This window comes from Lissotriton vulgaris, unplaced genomic scaffold (assembly GCF_964263255.1).
Source record: "Lissotriton vulgaris unplaced genomic scaffold, aLisVul1.2 SCAFFOLD_1851, whole genome shotgun sequence".
In the NCBI taxonomy this organism is placed as follows: domain Eukaryota; kingdom Metazoa; phylum Chordata; class Amphibia; order Caudata; family Salamandridae; genus Lissotriton; species Lissotriton vulgaris.
Genome location: NW_028240813.1, coordinates 474,675 through 494,791, shown reverse-complemented (window position 1 = coordinate 494,791; position 20,117 = coordinate 474,675). Strand labels below are relative to the sequence as shown.

The 20,117-nt window shown below is 39.5% G+C and overlaps 13 non-coding genes across 13 annotated transcripts; all 13 read left to right on the top strand.

Annotated features, from left to right (window-relative positions):
- The first annotated feature begins 2,262 nt into the window (after nucleotides 1-2,262).
- TRNAV-CAC (transfer RNA valine (anticodon CAC)) lies at nucleotides 2,263-2,335 on the top strand. Its single transcript has one exon. It is a non-coding gene; the product is annotated as a tRNA-Val (tRNA).
- A 2,195-nt stretch (nucleotides 2,336-4,530) lies between these two features.
- On the top strand, nucleotides 4,531-4,602 carry TRNAP-UGG (transfer RNA proline (anticodon UGG)). The gene has a single exon. It is a non-coding gene; the product is annotated as a tRNA-Pro (tRNA).
- Nucleotides 4,603-4,902: 300 nt separating this feature from the next.
- On the top strand, nucleotides 4,903-4,975 carry TRNAV-CAC (transfer RNA valine (anticodon CAC)). The gene has a single exon. It is a non-coding gene; the product is annotated as a tRNA-Val (tRNA).
- A 2,155-nt stretch (nucleotides 4,976-7,130) lies between these two features.
- On the top strand, nucleotides 7,131-7,202 carry TRNAP-UGG (transfer RNA proline (anticodon UGG)). The gene has a single exon. It is a non-coding gene; the product is annotated as a tRNA-Pro (tRNA).
- A 300-nt stretch (nucleotides 7,203-7,502) lies between these two features.
- On the top strand, nucleotides 7,503-7,575 carry TRNAV-CAC (transfer RNA valine (anticodon CAC)). The gene has a single exon. It is a non-coding gene; the product is annotated as a tRNA-Val (tRNA).
- A 2,154-nt stretch (nucleotides 7,576-9,729) lies between these two features.
- On the top strand, nucleotides 9,730-9,801 carry TRNAP-UGG (transfer RNA proline (anticodon UGG)). Its single transcript has one exon. It is a non-coding gene; the product is annotated as a tRNA-Pro (tRNA).
- A 300-nt stretch (nucleotides 9,802-10,101) lies between these two features.
- Nucleotides 10,102-10,174, top strand: TRNAV-CAC (transfer RNA valine (anticodon CAC)). Its single transcript has one exon. It is a non-coding gene; the product is annotated as a tRNA-Val (tRNA).
- A 2,199-nt stretch (nucleotides 10,175-12,373) lies between these two features.
- TRNAP-UGG (transfer RNA proline (anticodon UGG)) lies at nucleotides 12,374-12,445 on the top strand. Its single transcript has one exon. It is a non-coding gene; the product is annotated as a tRNA-Pro (tRNA).
- Nucleotides 12,446-12,745: 300 nt separating this feature from the next.
- On the top strand, nucleotides 12,746-12,818 carry TRNAV-CAC (transfer RNA valine (anticodon CAC)). Its single transcript has one exon. It is a non-coding gene; the product is annotated as a tRNA-Val (tRNA).
- A 2,112-nt stretch (nucleotides 12,819-14,930) lies between these two features.
- On the top strand, nucleotides 14,931-15,002 carry TRNAP-UGG (transfer RNA proline (anticodon UGG)). Its single transcript has one exon. It is a non-coding gene; the product is annotated as a tRNA-Pro (tRNA).
- A 300-nt stretch (nucleotides 15,003-15,302) lies between these two features.
- TRNAV-CAC (transfer RNA valine (anticodon CAC)) lies at nucleotides 15,303-15,375 on the top strand. Its single transcript has one exon. It is a non-coding gene; the product is annotated as a tRNA-Val (tRNA).
- A 2,171-nt stretch (nucleotides 15,376-17,546) lies between these two features.
- TRNAP-UGG (transfer RNA proline (anticodon UGG)) lies at nucleotides 17,547-17,618 on the top strand. The gene has a single exon. It is a non-coding gene; the product is annotated as a tRNA-Pro (tRNA).
- A 300-nt stretch (nucleotides 17,619-17,918) lies between these two features.
- On the top strand, nucleotides 17,919-17,991 carry TRNAV-CAC (transfer RNA valine (anticodon CAC)). The gene has a single exon. It is a non-coding gene; the product is annotated as a tRNA-Val (tRNA).
- Nucleotides 17,992-20,117: the final 2,126 nt, after the last annotated feature.

Genomic DNA, 20,117 nt, shown 5'->3' with positions numbered 1-20,117 from the left:
GGCTCAATTCCTCGGTGACCCTTCTCAAGGTGATGATACAAATGCATCGTCACCTTTACGTTTAATGTCAGAATTGTTTATTTCTATTTGGTGGTGTATGAATGCTTGCAATAGTATGTTGATTTTTTCTAGCCTTGAATGAATAAAAGCAAATCACTCCTCTTTATGTATTTTTCTAATACATTGATATTTGCATCTCCTTTCCTAGCCTGCATTTTTCATTATCTTACAGGCTGTATATAATAAGTATCAATTCAGGGGCCCTTCTTCTACTCAATTCACAACTGTTCTATCCCGGCATTGATAAGCAATCTACATCTGCTTCTGTTGTGTATTGGTTATCATGTTTACCTGACGTGTGAAAGCCCCATGTTTGACAGTGCGCGTTAACAAAGAGACCAATGATTTTTATTAAAAGTTGTCATGTGTTTTTGTTACCTTGCACCGGCCAAAAAGTGCCGGAAATGACTTCATTTGCAGTCACTTGAAAAGTAGGGATTCTCAAATAAATGGTAAGAGGTTGGAACAAATCTAAAGGAATGCATGGCATATCTATATGTATGTGTACGCAGGTATCCATATATAAAGATAGATAGATAGATAGATAGATAGATAGATAGATAGATAGATAGATAGATAGATAGATAGATAGATAGATAGATAGATAGATAGATAGATAGATAGATAGATAGATAGATAGATAGATAGATAGATAGATAGATAGATAGATAGATAGATAGATAGATAGATAGATAGATAGATAGATAGATAGATATTGGGAGAGAGAGAGCGTTACTATAAACTGAGACTTTATTTTCCATCAAGCTGTCTTTCCTTTCCTTCAGGAGCAGAATGTTCTGATCATCAGCGCTCCAGAATCTAGTGCTTGGTTGGCAAGCATCACACATTGTGATGTGTTAGCTAAGAGTTCCATGTCGTTCAGACTCATATATTCCTCTGTAGTTGTACCTTGGTGATTCAACAAAATGTGGCATCATAAGCAGCATTCTACTGCCATAGACTGGGCAGAAAAAACATTTAGAATTTCACTGAAAAAGAAAAAAAGCATACTTAGGCAGAGCTTTCTGGACAGTAAGGACATTAGAGTAAGTGATGAATAAGCACTGCTTTTGTTAATTTACATAGGCAGAACAGAGACTGCTGGGAAAAGCCTGAAATTAAAGGCCCAGAAAATGCCTGCTTCTGGATAGAACACTAAGAAGGGTTGAAAGTTTTTTCTCTGACCCTGGCCACTCTTACAAGCAATCCTATGATAGTCAGAAGGACCCACCCTAAAAAGGAAGGGACAGCCATTTGGACCCTTTCCACCTTTTCTATATCTCGCCTGATCGAGCCTGATCGAGCGCTGATTGAGCGGATTAGCACATGTACTTCTCATTTTGGGAAGGTATTGCTTAGCTTGCTACCAGCAGCTCAGTTATGTTATGATGTTAGAGGCTTGCATGGAATGCTTTAGTCCTGCATTAGGCCGTTTTTATTGCTACTTGCATTCAAGGGAAAGATAATTAGCCAGAATCTGTGGCCCAGTTATTCACCTTGGCATTCCGATTTGCACAAAGGGAATAAGCATTTGAGAGAAAATGCAACATGTGTTTCTTATGTTGCTATGAACAGCTTTTTATTCTTTCTCTTTAGGGTCTAGCCAATGCAGAAATAGATAAATAAGTGCTGACTTTCTGTAAGACGTGTCCAATGCTGGGACAAAATAAAAAGGGACACTTATAAATGATAGTGATATCATTTGAGAAAGGGTAAGTTGACACTGAATTTCATGTATATTCACAGACCAAGCATGAAAAAGTCCCCAGCATGATCTTCATTGCGTGCTTAGAGCTGGTATTAGCTTTTCAGAGGTGCGGGCCTTTCGAAGGCTCGTTGGTCTAGGGGTATGATTCTCGCTTTGGGTGCGAGAAGTCCCGGGTTCAAATCCCGGACGAGCCCTTTCATTGGTGCTTTTTTAAAGTAGTATTGCAGTATGCATTTCAAAGCCAATATCAATTTTCTCTTTGCAGTAGTGGATGAATATTTGCTAGAGTCTCATGCTTTTAACCTTGCCCTGCCTGAGCAAATAGGAAACATTTCTCTTTAAGCATTTTGCAAAAATGCTGAACTTGCATGGCATATACAAGCGTTCAGCTAGGGCTGTCTGGGAAGGTTGCATGAAAGAAATCTAAAACCAGAGGCCCTTGGAATAGCCTGTTTTGAGAAGTTTCATCACAGAAGAATCAACTGTAGACATCTGTTTCTGTAGTGTAGTGGTTATCACGTTCGCCTCACACGCGAAAGGTCCCCGGTTTGAAACCGGGCAGAAACAGTTGTTATATTGTCTTGGCTGCAATGTTGAGAGGTGCCGTTTTGCCATGAAATTGTCCAGGCCCTGAAGATGGTTTCATGCAGACTCGTTCCAAGAAAGTGAATTCTCTTAAAAACACTAAAGTAATTGGCATGTGGATGTATCTGTTGATTCACAGACCTCGCTTTGAAAAGAGCCCTGCATTCTGTTCATTGCTCACCTAGAACACGCATTAACTTTGGGAATTGTTGGCACCAACAGGCATCTTAGTTTAGTGGAGTGTTTCTGGTGTTTAAGTGCAGAAGCCCTGGGCTCAATTCCTCGGTGACCCTTCTCAAGGTGATGATACAAATGCATCGTCACCTTTACGTTTAATGTCAGAATTGTTTATTTCTATTTGGTGGTGTATGAATGCTTGCAATAGTATGTTGATTTTTTCTAGCCTTGAATGAATAAAAGCAAATCACTCCTCTTTATGTATTTTTCTAATACATTGATATTTGCATCTCCTTTCCTAGCCTGCATTTTTCATTATCTTACAGGCTGTATATAATAAGTATCAATTCAGGGGCCCTTCTTCTACTCAATTCACAACTGTTCTATCCCGGCATTGATAAGCAATCTACATCTGCTTCTGTTGTGTATTGGTTATCATGTTTACCTGACGTGTGAAAGCCCCATGTTTGACAGTGCGCGTTAACAAAGAGACCAATGATTTTTATTAAAAGTTGTCATGTGTTTTTGTTACCTTGCACCGGCCAAAAAGTGCCGGAAATGACTTCATTTGCAGTCACTTGAAAAGTAGGGATTCTCAAATAAATGGTAAGAGGTTGGAACAAATCTAAAGGAATGCATGGCATATCTATATGTATGTGTACGCAGGTATCCATATATAAAGATAGATAGATAGATAGATAGATAGATAGATAGATAGATAGATAGATAGATAGATAGATAGATAGATAGATAGATAGATAGATAGATAGATAGATAGATAGATAGATAGATAGATAGATAGATAGATAGATAGATAGATAGATAGATAGATAGATAGATAGATAGATAGATAGATAGATAGATAGATAGATAGATAGATAGATATTGGGAGAGAGAGAGCGTTACTATAAACTGAGACTTTATTTTCCATCAAGCTGTCTTTCCTTTCCTTCAGGAGCAGAATGTTCTGATCATCAGCGCTCCAGAATCTAGTGCTTGGTTGGCAAGCATCACACATTGTGATGTGTTAGCTAAGAGTTCCATGTCGTTCAGACTCATATATTCCTCTGTAGTTGTACCTTGGTGATTCAACAAAATGTGGCATCATAAGCAGCATTCTACTGCCATAGACTGGGCAGAAAAAACATTTAGAATTTCACTGAAAAAGAAAAAAAGCATACTTAGGCAGAGCTTTCTGGACAGTAAGGACATTAGAGTAAGTGATGAATAAGCACTGCTTTTGTTAATTTACATAGGCAGAACAGAGACTGCTGGGAAAAGCCTGAAATTAAAGGCCCAGAAAATGCCTGCTTCTGGATAGAACACTAAGAAGGGTTGAAAGTTTTTTCTCTGACCCTGGCCACTCTTACAAGCAATCCTATGATAGTCAGAAGGACCCACCCTAAAAAGGAAGGGACAGCCATTTGGACCCTTTCCACCTTTTCTATATCTCGCCTGATCGAGCCTGATCGAGCGCTGATTGAGCGGATTAGCACATGTACTTCTCATTTTGGGAAGGTATTGCTTAGCTTGCTACCAGCAGCTCAGTTATGTTATGATGTTAGAGGCTTGCATGGAATGCTTTAGTCCTGCATTAGGCCGTTTTTATTGCTACTTGCATTCAAGGGAAAGATAATTAGCCAGAATCTGTGGCCCAGTTATTCACCTTGGCATTCCGATTTGCACAAAGGGAATAAGCATTTGAGAGAAAATGCAACATGTGTTTCTTATGTTGCTATGAACAGCTTTTTATTCTTTCTCTTTAGGGTCTAGCCAATGCAGAAATAGATAAATAAGTGCTGACTTTCTGTAAGACGTGTCCAATGCTGGGACAAAATAAAAAGGGACACTTATAAATGATAGTGATATCATTTGAGAAAGGGTAAGTTGACACTGAATTTCATGTATATTCACAGACCAAGCATGAAAAAGTCCCCAGCATGATCTTCATTGCGTGCTTAGAGCTGGTATTAGCTTTTCAGAGGTGCGGGCCTTTCGAAGGCTCGTTGGTCTAGGGGTATGATTCTCGCTTTGGGTGCGAGAGGTCCCGGGTTCAAATCCCGGACGAGCCCTTTCATTGGTGCTTTTTTAAAGTAGTATTGCAGTATGCATTTCAAAGCCAATATCAATTTTCTCTTTGCAGTAGTGGATGAATATTTGCTAGAGTCTCATGCTATTAACCTTGCCCTGCCTGAGCAAATAGGAAACATTTCTCTTTAAGCATTTTGCAAAAATGCTGAACTTGCATGGCATATACAAGCGTTCAGCTAGGGCTGTCTGGGAAGGTTGCATGAAAGAAATCTAAAACCAGAGGCCCTTGGAATAGCCTGTTTTGAGAAGTTTCATCACAGAAGAATCAACTGTAGACATCTGTTTCTGTAGTGTAGTGGTTATCACGTTCGCCTCACACGCGAAAGGTCCCCGGTTCGAAACCGGGCAGAAACAGTTGTTATATTGTCTTGGCTGCAATGTTGAGAGGTGCCGTTTTGCCATGAAATTGTCCAGGCCCTGAAGATGGTTTCATGCAGACTCGTTCCAAGAAAGTGAATTCTCTTAAAAACACTAAAGTAATTGGCATGTGGATGTATCTGTTGATTCACAGACCTCGCTTTGAAAAGAGCCCTGCATTCTGTTCATTGCTCACCTAGAACACGCATTAACTTTGGGAATTGTTGGCACCAACAGGCATCTTAGTTTAGTGGAGTGTTTCTGGTGTTTAAGTGCAGAAGCCCTGGGCTCAATTCCTCGGTGACCCTTCTCAAGGTGATGATACAAATGCATCGTCACCTTTACGTTTAATGTCAGAATTGTTTATTTCTATTTGGTGGTGTATGAATGCTTGCAATAGTATGTTGATTTTTTCTAGCCTTGAATGAATAAAAGCAAATCACTCCTCTTTATGTATTTTTCTAATACATTGATATTTGCATCTCCTTTCCTAGCCTGCATTTTTCATTATCTTACAGGCTGTATATAATAAGTATCATTTCAGGGGCCCTTCTTCTACTCAATTCACAACTGTTCTATCCCGGCATTGATAAGCAATCTACATCTGCTTCTGTTGTGTATTGGTTATCATGTTTACCTGACGTGTGAAAGCCCCATGTTTGACAGTGCGCGTTAACAAAGAGACCAATGATTTTTATTAAAAGTTGTCATGTGTTTTTGTTACCTTGCACCGGCCAAAAAGTGCCGGAAATGACTTCATTTGCAGTCACTTGAAAAGTAGGGATTCTCAAATAAATGGTAAGAGGTTGGAACAAATCTAAAGGAATGCATGGCATATCTATATGTATGTGTACGCAGGTATCCATATATAAAGATAGATAGATAGATAGATAGATAGATAGATAGATAGATAGATAGATAGATAGATAGATAGATAGATAGATAGATAGATAGATAGATAGATAGATAGATAGATAGATAGATAGATAGATAGATAGATAGATAGATAGATAGATAGATAGATAGATAGATAGATATTGGGAGAGAGAGAGCGTTACTATAAACTGAGACTTTATTTTCCATCAAGCTGTCTTTCCTTTCCTTCAGGAGCAGAATGTTCTGATCATCAGCGCTCCAGAATCTAGTGCTTGGTTGGCAAGCATCACACATTGTGATGTGTTAGCTAAGAGTTCCATGTCGTTCAGACTCATATATTCCTCTGTAGTTGTACCTTGGTGATTCAACAAAATGTGGCATCATAAGCAGCATTCTACTGCCATAGACTGGGCAGAAAAAACATTTAGAATTTCACTGAAAAAGAAAAAAAGCATACTTAGGCAGAGCTTTCTGGACAGTAAGGACATTAGAGTAAGTGATGAATAAGCACTGCTTTTGTTAATTTACATAGGCAGAACAGAGACTGCTGGGAAAAGCCTGAAATTAAAGGCCCAGAAAATGCCTGCTTCTGGATAGAACACTAAGAAGGGTTGAAAGTTTTTTCTCTGACCCTGGCCACTCTTACAAGCAATCCTATGATAGTCAGAAGGACCCACCCTAAAAAGGAAGGGACAGCCATTTGGACCCTTTCCACCTTTTCTATATCTCGCCTGATCGAGCCTGATCGAGCGCTGATTGAGCGGATTAGCACATGTACTTCTCATTTTGGGAAGGTATTGCTTAGCTTGCTACCAGCAGCTCAGTTATGTTATGATGTTAGAGGCTTGCATGGAATGCTTTAGTCCTGCATTAGGCCGTTTTTATTGCTACTTGCATTCAAGGGAAAGATAATTAGCCAGAATCTGTGGCCCAGGTATTCACCTTGGCATTCCGATTTGCACAAAGGGAATAAGCATTTGAGAGAAAATGCAACATGTGTTTCTTATGTTGCTATGAACAGCTTTTTATTCTTTCTCTTTAGGGTCTAGCCAATGCAGAAATAGATAAATAAGTGCTGACTTTCTGTAAGACGTGTCCAATGCTGGGACAAAATAAAAGGGGACACTTATAAATGATAGTGATATCATTTGAGAAAGGGTAAGTTGACACTGAATTTCATGTATATTCACAGACCAAGCATGAAAAAGTCCCCAGCATGATCTTCATTGCGTGCTTAGAGCTGGTATTAGCTTTTCAGAGGTGCGGGCCTTTCGAAGGCTCGTTGGTCTAGGGGTATGATTCTCGCTTTGGGTGCGAGAGGTCCCGGGTTCAAATCCCGGACGAGCCCTTTCATTGGTGCTTTTTTAAAGTAGTATTGCAGTATGCATTTCAAAGCCAATATCAATTTTCTCTTTGCAGTAGTGGATGAATATTTGCTAGAGTCTCATGCTTTTAACCTTGCCCTGCCTGAGCAAATAGGAAACATTTCTCTTTAAGCATTTTGCAAAAATGCTGAACTTGCATGGCATATACAAGCGTTCAGCTAGGGCTGTCTGGGAAGGTTGCATGAAAGAAATCTAAAACCAGAGGCCCTTGGAATAGCCTGTTTTGAGAAGTTTCATCACAGAAGAATCAACTGTAGACATCTGTTTCTGTAGTGTAGTGGTTATCACATTCGCCTCACACGCGAAAGGTCCCCGGTTCGAAACCGGGCAGAAACAGTTGTTATATTGTCTTGGCTGCAATGTTGAGAGGTGCCGTTTTGCCATGAAATTGTCCAGGCCCTGAAGATGGTTTCATGCAGACTCGTTCCAAGAAAGTGAATTCTCTTAAAAACACTAAAGTAATTGGCATGTGGATGTATCTGTTGATTCACAGACCTCGCTTTGAAAAGAGCCCTGCATTCTGTTCATTGCTCACCTAGAACACGCATTAACTTTGGGAATTGTTGGCACCAACAGGCATCTTAGTTTAGTGGAGTGTTTCTGGTGTTTAAGTGCAGAAGCCCTGGGCTCAATTCCTCGGTGACCCTTCTCAAGGTGATGATACAAATGCATCGTCACCTTTACGTTTAATGTCAGAATTGTTTATTTCTATTTGGTGGTGTATGAATGCTTGCAATAGTATGTTGATTTTTTCTAGCCTTGAATGAATAAAAGCAAATCACTCCTCTTTATGTATTTTTCTAATACATTGATATTTGCATCTCCTTTCCTAGCCTGCATTTTTCATTATCTTACAGGCTGTATATAATAAGTATCAATTCAGGGGCCCTTCTTCTACTCAATTCACAACTGTTCTATCCCGGCATTGATAAGCAATCTACATCTGCTTCTGTTGTGTATTGGTTATCATGTTTACCTGACGTGTGAAAGCCCCATGTTTGACAGTGCGCGTTAACAAAGAGACCAATGATTTTTATTAAAAGTTGTCATGTGTTTTTGTTACCTTGCACCGGCCAAAAAGTGCCGGAAATGACTTCATTTGCAGTCACTTGAAAAGTAGGGATTCTCAAATAAATGGTAAGAGGTTGGAACAAATCTAAAGGAATGCATGGCATATCTATATGTATGTGTACGCAGGTATCCATATATAAAGATAGATAGATAGATAGATAGATAGATAGATAGATAGATAGATAGATAGATAGATAGATAGATAGATAGATAGATAGATAGATAGATAGATAGATAGATAGATAGATAGATAGATAGATAGATAGATAGATAGATAGATAGATAGATAGATAGATAGATAGATATTGGGAGAGAGAGAGCGTTACTATAAACTGAGACTTTATTTTCCATCAAGCTGTCTTTCCTTTCCTTCAGGAGCAGAATGTTCTGATCATCAGCGCTCCAGAATCTAGTGCTTGGTTGGCAAGCATCACACATTGTGATGTGTTAGCTAAGAGTTCCATGTCGTTCAGACTCATATATTCCTCTGTAGTTGTACCTTGGTGATTCAACAAAATGTGGCATCATAAGCAGCATTCTACTGCCATAGACTGGGCGGAAAAAACATTTAGAATTTCACTGAAAAAGAAAAAAAGCATACTTAGGCAGAGCTTTCTGGACAGTAAGGACATTAGAGTAAGTGATGAATAAGCACTGCTTTTGTTAATTTACATAGGCAGAACAGAGACTGCTGGGAAAAGCCTGAAATTAAAGGCCCAGAAAATGCCTGCTTCTGGATAGAACACTGAGAAGGGTTGAAAGTTTTTTTCTGACCCTGGCCACTCTTACAAGCAATCCTATGATAGTCAGAAGGACCCACCCTAAAAAGGAAGGGACAGCCATTTGGACCCTTTCCACCTTTTCTATATCTCGCCTGATCGAGCCTGATCGAGCGCTGATTGAGCGGATTAGCACATGTACTTCTCATTTTGGGAAGGTATTGCTTAGCTTGCTACCAGCAGCTCAGTTATGTTATGATGTTAGAGGCTTGCATGGAATGCTTTAGTCCTGCATTAGGCCGTTTTTATTGCTACTTGCATTCAAGGGAAAGATAATTAGCCAGAATCTGTGGCCCAGTTATTCACCTTGGCATTCCGATTTGCACAAAGGGAATAAGCATTTGAGAGAAAATGCAACATGTGTTTCTTATGTTGCTATGAACAGCTTTTTATTCTTTCTCTTTAGGGTCTAGCCAATGCAGAAATAGATAAATAAGTGCTGACTTTCTGTAAGACGTGTCCAATGCTGGGACAAAATAAAAAGGGACACTTATAAATGATAGTGATATCATTTGAGAAAGGGTAAGTTGACACTGAATTTCATGTATATTCACAGACCAAGCATGAAAAAGTCCCCAGCATGATCTTCATTGCGTGCTTAGAGCTGGTATTAGCTTTTCAGAGGTGCGGGCCTTTCGAAGGCTCGTTGGTCTAGGGGTATGATTCTCGCTTTGGGTGCGAGAGGTCCCGGGTTCAAATCCCGGACGAGCCCTTTCATTGGTGCTTTTTTAAAGTAGTATTGCAGTATGCATTTCAAAGCCAATATCAATTTTCTCTTTGCAGTAGTGGATGAATATTTGCTAGAGTCTCATGCTATTAACCTTGCCCTGCCTGAGCAAATAGGAAACATTTCTCTTTAAGCATTTTGCAAAAATGCTGAACTTGCATGGCATATACAAGCGTTCAGCTAGGGCTGTCTGGGAAGGTTGCATGAAAGAAATCTAAAACCAGAGGCCCTTGGAATAGCCTGTTTTGAGAAGTTTCATCACAGAAGAATCAACTGTAGACATCTGTTTCTGTAGTGTAGTGGTTATCACGTTCGCCTCACACGCGAAAGGTCCCCGGTTCGAAACCGGGCAGAAACAGTTGTTATATTGTCTTGGCTGCAATGTTGAGAGGTGCCGTTTTGCCATGAAATTGTCCAGGCCCTGAAGATGGTTTCATGCAGACTCGTTCCAAGAAAGTGAATTCTCTTAAAAACACTAAAGTAATTGGCATGTGGATGTATCTGTTGATTCACAGACCTCGCTTTGAAAAGAGCCCTGCATTCTGTTCATTGCTCACCTAGAACACGCATTAACTTTGGGAATTGTTGGCACCAACAGGCATCTTAGTTTAGTGGAGTGTTTCTGGTGTTTAAGTGCAGAAGCCCTGGGCTCAATTCCTCGGTGACCCTTCTCAAGGTGATGATACAAATGCATCGTCACCTTTACGTTTAATGTCAGAATTGTTTATTTCTATTTGGTGGTGTATGAATGCTTGCAATAGTATGTTGATTTTTTCTAGCCTTGAATGAATAAAAGCAAATCACTCCTCTTTATGTATTTTTCTAATACATTGATATTTGCATCTCCTTTCCTAGCCTGCATTTTTCATTATCTTACAGGCTGTATATAATAAGTATCATTTCAGGGGCCCTTCTTCTACTCAATTCACAACTGTTCTATCCCGGCATTGATAAGCAATCTACATCTGCTTCTGTTGTGTATTGGTTATCATGTTTACCTGACGTGTGAAAGCCCCATGTTTGACAGTGCGCGTTAACAAAGAGACCAATGATTTTTATTAAAAGTTGTCATGTGTTTTTGTTACCTTGCACCGGCCAAAAAGTGCCGGAAATGACTTCATTTGCAGTCACTTGAAAAGTAGGGATTCTCAAATAAATGGTAAGAGGTTGGAACAAATCTAAAGGAATGCATGGCATATCTATATGTATGTGTACGCAGGTATCCATATATAAAGATAGATAGATAGATAGATAGATAGATAGATAGATAGATAGATAGATAGATAGATAGATAGATAGATAGATAGATAGATAGATAGATAGATAGATAGATAGATAGATAGATAGATAGATAGATAGATAGATAGATAGATAGATAGATAGATAGATAGATAGATAGATAGATAGATAGATAGATAGATAGATAGATAGATAGATAGATATTGGGAGAGAGAGAGCGTTACTATAAACTGAGACTTTATTTTCCATCAAGCTGTCTTTCCTTTCCTTCAGGAGCAGAATGTTCTGATCATCAGCGCTCCAGAATCTAGTGCTTGGTTGGCAAGCATCACACATTGTGATGTGTTAGCTAAGAGTTCCATGTCGTTCAGACTCATATATTCCTCTGTAGTTGTACCTTGGTGATTCAACAAAATGTGGCATCATAAGCAGCATTCTACTGCCATAGACTGGGCAGAAAAAACATTTAGAATTTCACTGAAAAAGAAAAAAAGCATACTTAGGCAGAGCTTTCTGGACAGTAAGGACATTAGAGTAAGTGATGAATAAGCACTGCTTTTGTTAATTTACATAGGCAGAACAGAGACTGCTGGGAAAAGCCTGAAATTAAAGGCCCAGAAAATGCCTGCTTCTGGATAGAACACTAAGAAGGGTTGAAAGTTTTTTCTCTGACCCTGGCCACTCTTACAAGCAATCCTATGATAGTCAGAAGGACCCACCCTAAAAAGGAAGGGACAGCCATTTGGACCCTTTCCACCTTTTCTATATCTCGCCTGATCGAGCCTGATCGAGCGCTGATTGAGCGGATTAGCACATGTACTTCTCATTTTGGGAAGGTATTGCTTAGCTTGCTACCAGCAGCTCAGTTATGTTATGATGTTAGAGGCTTGCATGGAATGCTTTAGTCCTGCATTAGGCCGTTTTTATTGCTACTTGCATTCAAGGGAAAGATAATTAGCCAGAATCTGTGGCCCAGGTATTCACCTTGGCATTCCGATTTGCACAAAGGGAATAAGCATTTGAGAGAAAATGCAACATGTGTTTCTTATGTTGCTATGAACAGCTTTTTATTCTTTCTCTTTAGGGTCTAGCCAATGCAGAAATAGATAAATAAGTGCTGACTTTCTGTAAGACGTGTCCAATGCTGGGACAAAATAAAAGGGGACACTTATAAATGATAGTGATATCATTTGAGAAAGGGTAAGTTGACACTGAATTTCATGTATATTCACAGACCAAGCATGAAAAAGTCCCCAGCATGATCTTCATTGCGTGCTTAGAGCTGGTATTAGCTTTTCAGAGGTGCGGGCCTTTCGAAGGCTCGTTGGTCTAGGGGTATGATTCTCGCTTTGGGTGCGAGAGGTCCCGGGTTCAAATCCCGGACGAGCCCTTTCATTGGTGCTTTTTTAAAGTAGTATTGCAGTATGCATTTCAAAGCCAATATCAATTTTCTCTTTGCAGTAGTGGATGAATATTTGCTAGAGTCTCATGCTTTTAACCTTGCCCTGCCTGAGCAAATAGGAAACATTTCTCTTTAAGCATTTTGCAAAAATGCTGAACTTGCATGGCATATACAAGCGTTCAGCTAGGGCTGTCTGGGAAGGTTGCATGAAAGAAATCTAAAACCAGAGGCCCTTGGAATAGCCTGTTTTGAGAAGTTTCATCACAGAAGAATCAACTGTAGACATCTGTTTCTGTAGTGTAGTGGTTATCACATTCGCCTCACACGCGAAAGGTCCCCGGTTCGAAACCGGGCAGAAACAGTTGTTGTCTTGGCTGCAATGTTGAGAGGTGCCGTTTTGCCATGAAATTGTCCAGGCCCTGAAGATGGTTTCATGCAGACTCGTTCCAAGAAAGTGAATTCTCTTAAAAACACTAAAGTAATTGGCATGTGGATGTATCTGTTGATTCACAGACCTCGCTTTGAAAAGAGCCCTGCATTCTGTTCATTGCTCACCTAGAACACGCATTAACTTTGGGAATTGTTGGCACCAACAGGCATCTTAGTTTAGTGGAGTGTTTCTGGTGTTTAAGTGCAGAAGCCCTGGGCTCAATTCCTCGGTGACCCTTCTCAAGGTGATGATACAAATGCATCGTCACCTTTACGTTTAATGTCAGAATTGTTTATTTCTATTTGGTGGTGTATGAATGCTTGCAATAGTATGTTGATTTTTTCTAGCCTTGAATGAATAAAAGCAAATCACTCCTCTTTATGTATTTTTCTAATACATTGATATTTGCATCTCCTTTCCTAGCCTGCATTTTTCATTATCTTACAGGCTGTATATAATAAGTATCAATTCAGGGGCCCTTCTTCTACTCAATTCACAACTGTTCTATCCCGGCATTGATAAGCAATCTACATCTGCTTCTGTTGTGTATTGGTTATCATGTTTACCTGACGTGTGAAAGCCCCATGTTTGACAGTGCGCGTTAACAAAGAGACCAATGATTTTTATTAAAAGTTGTCATGTGTTTTTGTTACCTTGCACCGGCCAAAAAGTGCCGGAAATGACTTCATTTGCAGTCACTTGAAAAGTAGGGATTCTCAAATAAATGGTAAGAGGTTGGAACAAATCTAAAGGAATGCATGGCATATCTATATGTATGTGTACGCAGGTATCCATATATAAAGATAGATAGATAGATAGATAGATAGATAGATAGATAGATAGATAGATAGATAGATAGATAGATAGATAGATAGATAGATAGATAGATAGATAGATAGATAGATAGATAGATAGATAGATAGATAGATAGATAGATATTGGGAGAGAGAGAGCGTTACTATAAACTGAGACTTTATTTTCCATCAAGCTGTCTTTCCTTTCCTTCAGGAGCAGAATGTTCTGATCATCAGCGCTCCAGAATCTAGTGCTTGGTTGGCAAGCATCACACATTGTGATGTGTTAGCTAAGAGTTCCATGTCGTTCAGACTCATATATTCCTCTGTAGTTGTACCTTGGTGATTCAACAAAATGTGGCATCATAAGCAGCATTCTACTGCCATAGACTGGGCGGAAAAAACATTTAGAATTTCACTGAAAAAGAAAAAAAGCATACTTAGGCAGAGCTTTCTGGACAGTAAGGACATTAGAGTAAGTGATGAATAAGCACTGCTTTTGTTAATTTACATAGGCAGAACAGAGACTGCTGGGAAAAGCCTGAAATTAAAGGCCCAGAAAATGCCTGCTTCTGGATAGAACACTAAGAAGGGTTGAAAGTTTTTTCTCTGACCCTGGCCACTCTTACAAGCAATCCTATGATAGTCAGAAGGACCCACACTAAAAAGGAAGGGACAGCCATTTGGACCCTTTCCACCTTTTCTATATCTCGCCTGATCGAGCGCTGATTGAGCGGATTAGCACATGTACTTCTCATTTTGGGAAGGTATTGCTTAGCTTGCTACCAGCAGCTCAGTTATGTTATGATGTTAGAGGCTTGCAAGGAATGCTTTAGTCCTGCATTAGGCCGTTTTTATTGCTACTTGCATTCAATTGAAAGATAATTAGCCAGAATCTGTGGCCCAGTTATTCATCTTGGCATTCCGATTTGCACAAAGGGAATAAGCATTTGAGAGAAAATGCAACATGTGTTTCTTATGTTGCTATGAACAGCTTTTTATCCTTTCTCTTTAGGGTCTAGCCAATGCAGAAATAGATAAATAAGTGCTGACTTTCTGTAAGACGTGTCCAATGCTGGGACAAAATAAAAGGGGACACTTATAAATGATAGTGATATCATTTGAGAAAGGGTAAGTTGACACTGAATTTCATGTATATTCACAGACCAAGCATGAAAAAGTCCCCAGCATGATCTTCATTGCGTGCTTAGAGCTGGTATTAGCTTTTCAGAGGTGCGGGCCTTTCGAAGGCTCGTTGGTCTAGGGGTATGATTCTCGCTTTGGGTGCGAGAGGTCCCGGGTTCAAATCCCGGACGAGCCCTTTCATTGGTGCTTTTTTAAAGTAGTATTGCAGTATGCATTTCAAAGCCAATATCAATTTTCTCTTTGCAGTAGTGGATGAATATTTGCTAGAGTCTCATGCTATTAACCTTGCCCTGCCTGAGCAAATAGGAAACATTTCTCTTTAAGCATTTTGCAAAAATGCTGAACTTGCATGGCATATACAAGCGTTCAGCTAGGGCTGTCTGGGAAGGTTGCATGAAAGAAATCTAAAACCAGAGGCCCTTGGAATAGCCTGTTTTGAGAAGTTTCATCACAGAAGAATCAACTGTAGACATCTGTTTCTGTAGTGTAGTGGTTATCACGTTCGCCTCACACGCGAAAGGTCCCCGGTTCGAAACCGGGCAGAAACAGTTGTTATATTGTCTTGGCTGCAATGTTGAGAGGTGCCGTTTTGCCATGAAATTGTCCAGGCCCTGAAGATGGTTTCATGCAGACTCGTTCCAAGAAAGTGAATTCTCTTAAAAACACTAAAGTAATTGGCATGTGGATGTATCTGTTGATTCACAGACCTCGCTTTGAAAAGAGCCCTGCATTCTGTTCATTGCTCACCTAGAACACGCATTAACTTTGGGAATTGTTGGCACCAACAGGCATCTTAGTTTAGTGGAGTGTTTCTGGTGTTTAAGTGCAGAAGCCCTGGGCTCAATTCCTCGGTGACCCTTCTCAAGGTGATGATACAAATGCATCGTCACCTTTACGTTTAATGTCAGAATTGTTTATTTCTATTTGGTGGTGTATGAATGCTTGCAATAGTATGTTGATTTTTTCTAGCCTTGAATGAATAAAAGCAAATCACTCCTCTTTATGTATTTTTCTAATACATTGATATTTGCATCTCCTTTCCTAGCCTGCATTTTTCATTATCTTACAGGCTGTATATAATAAGTATCAATTCAGGGGCCCTTCTTCTACTCAATTCACAACTGTTCTATCCCGGCATTGATAAGCAATCTACATCTGCTTCTGTTGTGTATTGGTTATCATGTTTACCTGACGTGTGAAAGCCCCATGTTTGACAGTGCGCGTTAACAAAGAGACCAATGATTTTTATTAAAAGTTGTCATGTGTTTTTGTTACCTTGCACCAGCCAAAAAGTGCCGGAAATGACTTCATTTGCAGTCACTTGAAAAGTAGGGATTCTCAAATAAATGGTAAGAGGTTGGAACAAATCTAAAGGAATGCATGGCATATCTATATGTATGTGTACGCAGGTATCCATATATAAAGATAGATAGATAGATAGATAGATAGATAGATAGATAGATAGATAGATAGATAGATAGATAGATAGATAGATAGATAGATAGATAGATAGATAGATAGATAGATAGATAGATAGATAGATAGATAGATAGATAGATAGATAGATAGATAGATAGATAGATAGATAGATAGATAGATAGATATTGGGAGAGAGAGAGCGTTAATATAAACTGAGACTTTATTTTCCATCAAGCTGTCTTTCCTTTCCTTCAGGAGCAGAATGTTCTGATCATCAGCGCTCCAGAATCCAGTGCTTGGTTGGCAAGCATCACACATTGTGATGTGTTAGCTAAGAGTTCCATGTCGTTCAGACTCATATATTCCTCTGTAGTTGTACCTTGGTGATTCAACAAAATGTGGCATCATAAGCAGCATTCTACTGCCATAGACTGGGCAGAAAAAACATTTAGAATTTCACTGAAAAAGAAAAAAAGCATACTTAGGCAGAGCTTTCTGGACAGTAAGGACATTAGAGTAAGTGATGAATAAGCACTGCTTTTGTTAATTTACATAGGCAGAACAGAGACTGCTGGGAAAAGCCTGAAATTAAAGGCCCAGAAAATGCCTGCTTCTGGATAGAACACTAAGAAGGGTTGAAAGTTTTTTCTCTGACCCTGGCCACTCTTACAAGCAATCCTATGATAGTCAGAAGGACCCACCCTAAAAAGGAAGGGACAGCCATTTGGACCCTTTCCACCTTTTCTATATCTCGCCTGATCGAGCCTGATCGAGCGCTGATTGAGCGGATTAGCACATGTACTTCTCATTTTGGGAAGGTATTGCTTAGCTTGCTACCAGCAGCTCAGTTATGTTATGATGTTAGAGGCTTGCATGGAATGCTTTAGTCCTGCATTAGGCCGTTTTTATTGCTACTTGCATTCAAGGGAAAGATAATTAGCCAGAATCTGTGGCCCAGTTATTCACCTTGGCATTCCGATTTGCACAAAGGGAATAAGCATTTGAGAGAAAATGCAACATGTGTTTCTTATGTTGCTATGAACAGCTTTTTATTCTTTCTCTTTAGGGTCTAGCCAATGCAGAAATAGATAAATAAGTGCTGACTTTCTGTAAGACGTGTCCAATGCTGGGACAAAATAAAAAGGGACACTTATAAATGATAGTGATATCATTTGAGAAAGGGTAAGTTGACACTGAATTTCATGTATATTCACAGACCAAGCATGAAAAAGTCCCCAGCATGATCTTCATTGCGTGCTTAGAGCTGGTATTAGCTTTTCAGAGGTGCGGGCCTTTCGAAGGCTCGTTGGTCTAGGGGTATGATTCTCGCTTTGGGTGCGAGAGGTCCCGGGTTCAAATCCCGGACGAGCCCTTTCATTGGTGCTTTTTTAAAGTAGTATTGCAGTATGCATTTCAAAGCCAATATCAATTTTCTCTTTGCAGTAGTGGATGAATATTTGCTAGAGTCTCATGCTTTTAACCTTGCCCTGCCTGAGCAAATAGGAAACATTTCTCTTTAAGCATTTTGCAAAAATGCTGAACTTGCATGGCATATACAAGCGTTCAGCTAGGGCTGTCTGGGAAGGTTGCATGAAAGAAATCTAAAACCAGAGGCCCTTGGAATAGCCTGTTTTGAGAAGTTTCATCACAGAAGAATCAACTGTAGACATCTGTTTCTGTAGTGTAGTGGTTATCACGTTCGCCTCACACGCGAAAGGTCCCCGGTTCGAAACCGGGCAGAAACAGTTGTTATATTGTCTTGGCTGCAATGTTGAGAGGTGCCGTTTTGCCATGAAATTGTCCAGGCCCTGAAGATGGTTTCATGCAGACTCGTTCCAAGAAAGTGAATTCTCTTAAAAACACTAAAGTAATTGGCATGTGGATGTATCTGTTGATTCACAGACCTCGCTTTGAAAAGAGCCCTGCATTCTGTTCATTGCTCACCTAGAACACGCATTAACTTTGGGAATTGTTGGCACCAACAGGCATCTTAGTTTAGTGGAGTGTTTCTGGTGTTTAAGTGCAGAAGCCCTGGGCTCAATTCCTCGGTGACCCTTCTCAAGGTGATGATACAAATGCATCGTCACCTTTACGTTTAATGTCAGAATTGTTTATTTCTATTTGGTGGTGTATGAATGCTTGCAATAGTATGTTGATTTTTTCTAGCCTTGAATGAATAAAAGCAAATCACTCCTCTTTATGTATTTTTCTAATACATTGATATTTGCATCTCCTTTCCTAGCCTGCATTTTTCATTATCTTACAGGCTGTATATAATAAGTATCAATTCAGGGGCCCTTCTTCTACTCAATTCACAACTGTTCTATCCCGGCATTGATAAGCAATCTACATCTGCTTCTGTTGTGTATTGGTTATCATGTTTACCTGACGTGTGAAAGCCCCATGTTTGACAGTGCGCGTTAACAAAGAGACCAATGATTTTTATTAAAAGTTGTCATGTGTTTTTGTTACCTTGCACCGGCCAAAAAGTGCCGGAAATGACTTCATTTGCAGTCACTTGAAAAGTAGGGATTCTCAAATAAATGGTAAGAGGTTGGAACAAATCTAAAGGAATGCATGGCATATCTATATGTATGTGTACGCAGGTATCCATATATAAAGATAGATAGATAGATAGATAGATAGATAGATAGATAGATAGATAGATAGATAGATAGATAGATAGATAGATAGATAGATAGATAGATAGATAGATAGATAGATAGATAGATAGATAGATAGATAGATAGATAGATAGATAGATAGATAGATAGATAGATAGATAGATAGATAGATAGATAGATAGATAGATAGATAGATATTGGGAGAGAGAGAGCGTTACTATAAACTGAGACTTTATTTTCCATCAAGCTGTCTTTCCTTTCCTTCAGGAGCAGAATGTTCTGATCATCAGCGCTCCAGAATCTAGTGCTTGGTTGGCAAGCATCACACATTGTGATGTGTTAGCTAAGAGTTCCATGTCGTTCAGACTCATATATTCCTCTGTAGTTGTACCTTGGTGATTCAACAAAATGTGGCATCATAAGCAGCATTCTACTGCCATAGACTGGGCGGAAAAAACATTTAGAATTTCACTGAAAAAGAAAAAAAGCATACTTAGGCAGAGCTTTCTGGACAGTAAGGACATTAGAGTAAGTGATGAATAAGCACTGCTTTTGTTAATTTACATAGGCAGAACAGAGACTGCTGGGAAAAGCCTGAAATTAAAGGCCCAGAAAATGCCTGCTTCTGGATAGAACACTGAGAAGGGTTGAAAGTTTTTTTCTGACCCTGGCCACTCTTACAAGCAATCCTATGATAGTCAGAAGGACCCACCCTAAAAAGGAAGGGACAGCCATTTGGACCCTTTCCACCTTTTCTATATCTCGCCTGATCGAGCCTGATCGAGCGCTGATTGAGCGGATTAGCACATGTACTTCTCATTTTGGGAAGGTATTGCTTAGCTTGCTACCAGCAGCTCAGTTATGTTATGATGTTAGAGGCTTGCATGGAATGCTTTAGTCCTGCATTAGGCCGTTTTTATTGCTACTTGCATTCAAGGGAAAGATAATTAGCCAGAATCTGTGGCCCAGTTATTCACCTTGGCATTCCGATTTGCACAAAGGGAATAAGCATTTGAGAGAAAATGCAACATGTGTTTCTTATGTTGCTATGAACAGCTTTTTATTCTTTCTCTTTAGGGTCTAGCCAATGCAGAAATAGATAAATAAGTGCTGACTTTCTGTAAGACGTGTCCAATGCTGGGACAAAATAAAAAGGGACACTTATAAATGATAGTGATATCATTTGAGAAAGGGTAAGTTGACACTGAATTTCATGTATATTCACAGACCAAGCATGAAAAAGTCCC